Genomic DNA, 6,654 nt, shown 5'->3' on the forward strand with positions numbered 1-6,654 from the left:
AGTGAGGTCTTCAGAAGAAAAGCAGTAAACAGAAGGAAAGGTTCAAGAATGTTGTGTTCTCCCCATACATCAGAGGATGGGCTTCATGTATCTTTCAATACCCAGCATACTCAAGAATAGATTAGACCTGCATGTGCTTGAAAAACCAAAACACAGCTGGAAGGTTTAATTTTAGGTCCCTAAAGCCTTGGCAATGTCCCTTTTGTAGAGTCTGTACCCAGAACAGGCCTAAGCTGAATCCACAGGCAGCATTTTGGAGATAGTAGGTGGTACATTTCTATGCCTGGCTTTCTAAGAATGGAAAAGAAGGTAGCCTAGGACCTGGGGAAGGAGAAGCCTTTACTACAGACTCACTCTGGGCCTCAGAGCCTCAGGAAAGGACAGTTAAGAAAGGGAAAAATAACAATATCAGGCCTCTCTGGTAGCTGAGTATGGGCATTAAGGAAGAAAATGTCTGTCTGGAATAATAGTTCTATGGAATGTTCTCCAACTTACCTGGGATGATGAGAGTAATGAGACTACTGGCTGATGGAAGCTTCTGGAACTCTACTGTTTGGGTCTGGGCCTAGATCTGTCATTGACTTAGTTATGACTTTATATGAGTTATGTAACCTCTCTATGCATGTTTGGTCATCTATAAAATGATTCTACTAACATATATTGTGGGCCAATGAAATGGCTCAGCAGGTAAAGGTGCTTCCTATGCAAACCTGACGACCTGAGCTGTCAAATCCTTGGATCTATGATAGAAACAGAGGACTGGTTGTCCAAGATTGTTGTTTGACTTCTGCATGCATGTGGTGACATATGTGCACCCCCATCTCAAACACACACACACACACACACACACACACACACACACACACACACAGTACTTTGCTACTCATAGAGAGAGGCAAATGAGGTGATTCAGTTAAGTTGGAGGGGTGCCTGGCACAGAGCTAGTGACTCCTCTTGTAATTAATGGGATATTCTGGCTCAAGGCATTCAGTATTAATGATAGGACAAGAGAGGGCAATGAGCAGTAGTCAAACACGGGAGCCTCAACTCCTAAACAAAGAATTATAGACAACTGAAAGATGCTGAAATTGGAGGAAATAGTCTTTCCCTGGGAACAAGCTCCCTAATTGGTATATATGTATATATGTAAACAAAGAAAAAAGAGGCCAGGGATTTGAGAGGTGTGTGGGGGGTGTGGGGGGGTGTTGGAGGAGATGGAGAAAGAAAGAAAACGTGGGAGCCCTAGGGTTTCTAGGATTCTGAGTCTGGTGCTGTGAACTTGAACGTTTCTGTTAAGCCTCTGTGTTCTCAGAGGTTTCACAGGCAAAATGCAGACGTTAAGAAAGGCACAATAATGTCTCTTCCAGACTCAGTGACAAGCCTTAAGGAAGGGAACACGAACATCTAAAACACACGCGGCAGAGAGCCTGTTGCTTGAGTAACAACTTGGAACCATCTGACTGTTTTTACGGCCACCATCTCTACTGTGAGGAGTCTCGGCTTTCAGAACCAAAGCCTGCAGTAGCCTCTACTGAGGGCTTAAACGGGACTAAACTCCATTTATTATTGCTTTGAAAAATCTTAGGGAACTGCAGTCGCTTAAGGCACCAGTTCAGATGAACAGTAAATATCTATAGTCAATGCACACGGTACTTAGGACCTGTCACTGCTGTAAACACCTAGTGGCGCTGTCCTATGAGTTCTCGGGTAATGCGGTATCAGATGTTACTGCTGGTAACCCAGTCTGGCTCTGCCTGGGTTGTTCAGCCAAAATGCAGCCCATGCTACATGTACAACGTTAAGTCTAAAACATGACTGGTCTGAGGTGGGGATGGAGAAGGGGACCTGCCCCAGACATTTGGAAACTCCTAGTGTGATTCCAAGTGGTGATGGGACATAAATCAAGCTGATTTTCAGACCTGTTTCTGCTGGCCCTGGCTCTCTTGACACACACCGATGCTGTCAACGGGAGCTGAAGTCCCTTTTGTGACTTCTTCCTGAGTCACTTCAGCACAACTGTGGAGATTATATCCAAAGAGACAGGTGAAATTCAAAGATTAGTTGTAGGCACAATTGACGTAGAGGCTGAACATACACAGGGGACCACATGGGATGTCAGGGGAAGAAAGGAAGGGAGGGAAGGAGGAAAGGAAGGGGGAGGGTCCTGCTCACCAATGACTGGCAAGGAGCAATACACAAACAGAAGGCAGAAGGTGGGAGTGGGTTTTACCCATAGGTTAAAATGTTACTGTTCCCAGGACTTGAGTTAGGGACTGGCCTTATCACGGCAGTGCACACCCAGTGTCTGGGTAGGTTCTCAAAGACTGTCTGAGGCCGTCAGAGTGACATTTAAAAACCTGACAATACAAAGTGTCACCGTGGCTGGCAGGTGTGAGTCTGCTTCCTTTGACACTCTCCTTCTTCTAGGAACGTTGTTCCTCAGTGGGACAGTGTAGGCAAGGAGGAAGCAGGCTGGAAGAGGAGCAGGATGCTTTGCCGTGCTCACTGATGCCAGGCTCTTTCTGGAGCTGCTGATGCTTAGAGTTACAGTGTGAATTTTCTGCAGCAGGACTGAGTGAAGGCAGCCTGAGATCTGAGACTCCCAGCTGAGAGCTGGAGGACGACTGCGGAAGTTCTCTTCCTAAGGGAGAAGAGCAGAAGCCAAAGGTGGCTCAGAGACGGTGTCTCTCCCTTTTCACATCCGGGAGCTTTCCCTTGAAGTCAGAAACTGAGCTCACCACGAACATTCCTGGAGCTCCTATGTATCTATCAGCATCTACCCGTTTATTTATTTGCACCCCACCCCAGCACCCTGTTCCTGAAACTTGTCAGGTTCAGCGTTTCAGCGGCTTGGTTAAGTATCTTGTAAGGAAATCATTTCTAATAAAGCTGGTATGCTTCGGTTTATCGTTTCTAAGTGCGGGTCAGGATTTCGTTCGCTGTGTTAAACTCTCCGCGCTGCGTGTGATTTGTCAAGCTTTGTCAGGAACAAAAAGTTCCGGGATGTGCAAAGCAGGACTGCTTGGTTTCCATGGAGATACTGCTAGTTGGGCTATGGAAATCCTGAAAAGGCCAGAGGATGACTGACAATACAAGGATTTAGCGGCTGATCTGAAGAGCCAGACTGAATTAATGAGATTTTTCACAGAGCGTTATTAGCAAGGCTAGCACCGTATGGCTCTCAGACCCTCGGTTTCCCAGCTGCAATCTTGGAAAACAGACATGGAAAGATTTAATTGCTGATAAAAACAACAACAACAACAACAAAACAACAACAACTCTAATGTTATTTTGACTCATACCATGTTAAGGGTGCAATAAAAAAATTGTGTTCTCTCCCCAGCATTTGATCCTGCTATTGGGGTAGTAGTCACCCTGCCTCTGCATGGAGATGGGACGTTCGGTAGTACTTATTATATTGCGCAGTTAATTCCCACATACTGTGAACACATTAACTGTTCAAAGTAGGTTATCTGGCATCTCGTTTAGAGCCAAGGGAGCAATACCACGTCACCAGCTTTATCTCTCCTGGGGCGATATTAATTATTTATTATAGACTGCTGATGTAAACTGTTATCTCTGGCAGGTCATGGTTTGTACATGTGTCTATTCAATGCTCTGGGATTTGGGACTTTAGGTGTGGATTTTTGAAGACTAGCAATCTGTGTGGTTTGAGAGTGTCAGGCCCGATGTTGCTGCTGGTGCTGGCTGGCGCTAAGAAGACAGGGGCTTAGAAAAAACGTCTATCTTCCACCATGGTCAGGTAGCAGTTGCTACCTAGGACTCTTGCAAGAATTTCTCTCCCAGCTCCTGTTGCTATTACAGTAATAATAATAACTAATAACTAATAAATAATACATTTAAGCAATTATGAGTTGGTCTCTGCGCTTAGAAAAATGAGTGTGACAGCAAGGTTAGTTTTTTATTTTTTATTATGCTCCCTGTGAACATTCTTCATCAAATGCCAGTATTTGTCACCTTCAGAAACTATGCGATGCTTTCATTTCAAGCAGTGGTGCACAGTACAGTCAAGGCAGCGCACCGCATGCTGCTCTTTCTTGCTGCTCCACACAAGGGCGCATGCCCATCTGTTCTTCGGAGATGGAAGATGAGCGCTGCTGCCGCTGAATAATCCCCGGGAGGAGCACGCGCTGACGGCATTCCCCGGATTCCTGTACAGTAGGCTAACCCACTTAAATCTCGCTGCTGGCTTCCCCAGGTGGGAGTTTCACAGTCTCTTTTGATTTAGTGGTTTGTAAACTCTACAATTAAGTGCTTTTTACCTGGCTGTTACTGTCTCTCTGTTCCCTAAATGATTTTATGAGGAAGGAATCAGGGAAATTGAAATAGGAATCAGAATGCCTTCATCAGTTTCGATCGTTACTATTTTCTTTACAGTTATTATTTTTAAGTTTGTTGCTCTTTCTTCCCTTTCCATTCTACATTATCCTATTAATTTATTTAAATCACTGAGCATGCCCCTCCCCTTTGCCAATCTAGCATCTGAACTGATCTCAAAGTTATCCCTGTCCCAGATCATGTCTTTCCAATCCCATTTAATATCTAAGAATCTACTGCTCTTCGTGTTCTCAGAAGGACCCCGGGAGAACAAAGATGAAGGAATCGAATTGCCTTGGCCTTGAGACCTGCTTCTGGCATTTGTTAGCTGCATGGGACAGTCTTTTAGCCTTTCTGGCATGATGCCCTCTTCAGGAAGTAAAGGTCAAATGTGTTGCGTCTAGAAAGTACCTACGTGCCTACACATAGTAGACACTCAACAAATTACGACGACAATGGCTGTCATTTGTACTGGAGTGCCTATTTGCACAGCAGTGACTTGTTTAGGAACATTTTATTAAAGCTCGTTTGACATGTGCTTTTGTGGCATCTCTGCTTAGCGTGGCCTCTTGAAGTTAAGAGCCCAGGTTTTCCATGTTTTGAAATTGCCCATTGCGTTTAGCCTTTGGTCTGCCTTTTTCCGTGCCTCTTTAAAAATGCATCTTGTCATGATCGTTACGCCCAAACTCATTCCATGTGTATAAATAAATCCCGCACTCTCTCATTATTTTGTGCTGCCTTGGCAGGCACAAAAGGTGTACTGGTACTCAGGAGTAAGTGATATAGGCTGTTGCTATTGTTTTCTTCACTCTGTGTGTGTTCACGCACGCGCGTGCAAGTGTCTGTAGGCAAACACACGCTATGTGGAAGCCGGAAACTGATGTCAGATGTCTTCCTCAGTAGCTCTCCACCTGATTTTTCTGAGACAAAATCTCACTGAACCTTGTCTGGATCTCACTGATCCTTGACTGTACCACTGGACACTTGTCTATCATCTGGATGAGCTGGCCAGCTGCCTCCACAGTCTCCCTCATCCCAGTGCTGGACTATAGGCATGTGCCTGTAATGTGGGCTTCCTGCGTGGGTGCTGGAGAGCCAGCTCAGCTCCTCATGCTTATGCAGCAAATACTTTACTGACTGAGCCATCAACTGAACTCCAGTCCTCAGCAAGGGCAATATGTGCTCTTGAACACTGGACCATCTCTCCAGCTTGCCCCTTCTTTTAAAGTGTTTAAGTCAAATTACCAGCCACTCTGAGCTCTGAGCTTGAAGAGAGAACCAATACAAACCAGTACAGAGTTCTGTGAAGTAGGCAGGAAGAGGCTAAGCTCCTTCATGGTATGACTGCCTGACCTAGTTAACGTCACAACCACAGGGGACCTCTGTCCCCTCATTAGTACAATGAGGATATTGGCATCTCTCCTGTATGATACTAGGTTTCTACAGTAAAGGTTAAATGACATTGTAAGCACAGGGAAAATGCTTGCCTATTATCATGTGTTCAGAGAGCTTGTTTGATCATAACTTTGACCGTTATTATTTTGAATTGAGAGTGTGGCACCAGCAAAATTAGGGAATTGCATGACCGCTTACCAGCTTAGATTAATTTGTTCTTCTGGCCTTTGATGCTTCACCCAAGACTTTTCTCTACAAATAGGTACTGAGTGCCCAAGTGTACTATGGCTATGTTTTACAATGGTCACCTAAACTAGAACTCAATACTGGTAGACCCATATCTGGAGCCGTGACCAAGAATAAAGTCCTCAGAAATCCATAGGCCAACCCCATCAAAGAGATACCGGACATTCCATAGTGAAATGGGACAGTGTCTTTTCTAATCATCCACCTGCCTAGTGCCACTGTGGCCTCCTAGGCAGTCCAACTCTGTACCTTAAATAAGAGTCTTTTGATGCTCATTTGTAACAAAAGACGCTCCCTCACAGATGGGGAAAACTCCCTGGTGGAACTGGGGTCCTAAAGTTAAGATGTGGTTTCAGTGTAGAGGAAAGGAAAGCATTGTCTGTACCTCTGTGACGTGAAGATTAAGGCACAGCAGCACTCTAGGGGCTGTTTAGAAGGAGTGAAACCATTTGTCCATGTTGAGGCACTGTGCTCTTTGAAGTAGATTATTATGGGGTTGATATGTCAGCACTGAGTTTCTAGACCAAAGGCAGCCAGTCTACTAAGTCCAATTAGAAGCAATGATAGAAGAAGCTAGTAGCTTCATGGGTTAGTGGAGCCAATGTTTGAGAGAATTTTAAGAGCAAGGGAGAGAGAGAGAGAGAGAGAGAGAGAGAGAGAGAGAGAGAGAGAGAG

This window comes from Grammomys surdaster, unplaced genomic scaffold (assembly GCF_004785775.1).
Source record: "Grammomys surdaster isolate TR1022 unplaced genomic scaffold, NIH_TR_1.0 137, whole genome shotgun sequence".
Lineage (NCBI taxonomy): Eukaryota > Metazoa > Chordata > Mammalia > Rodentia > Muridae > Grammomys > Grammomys surdaster.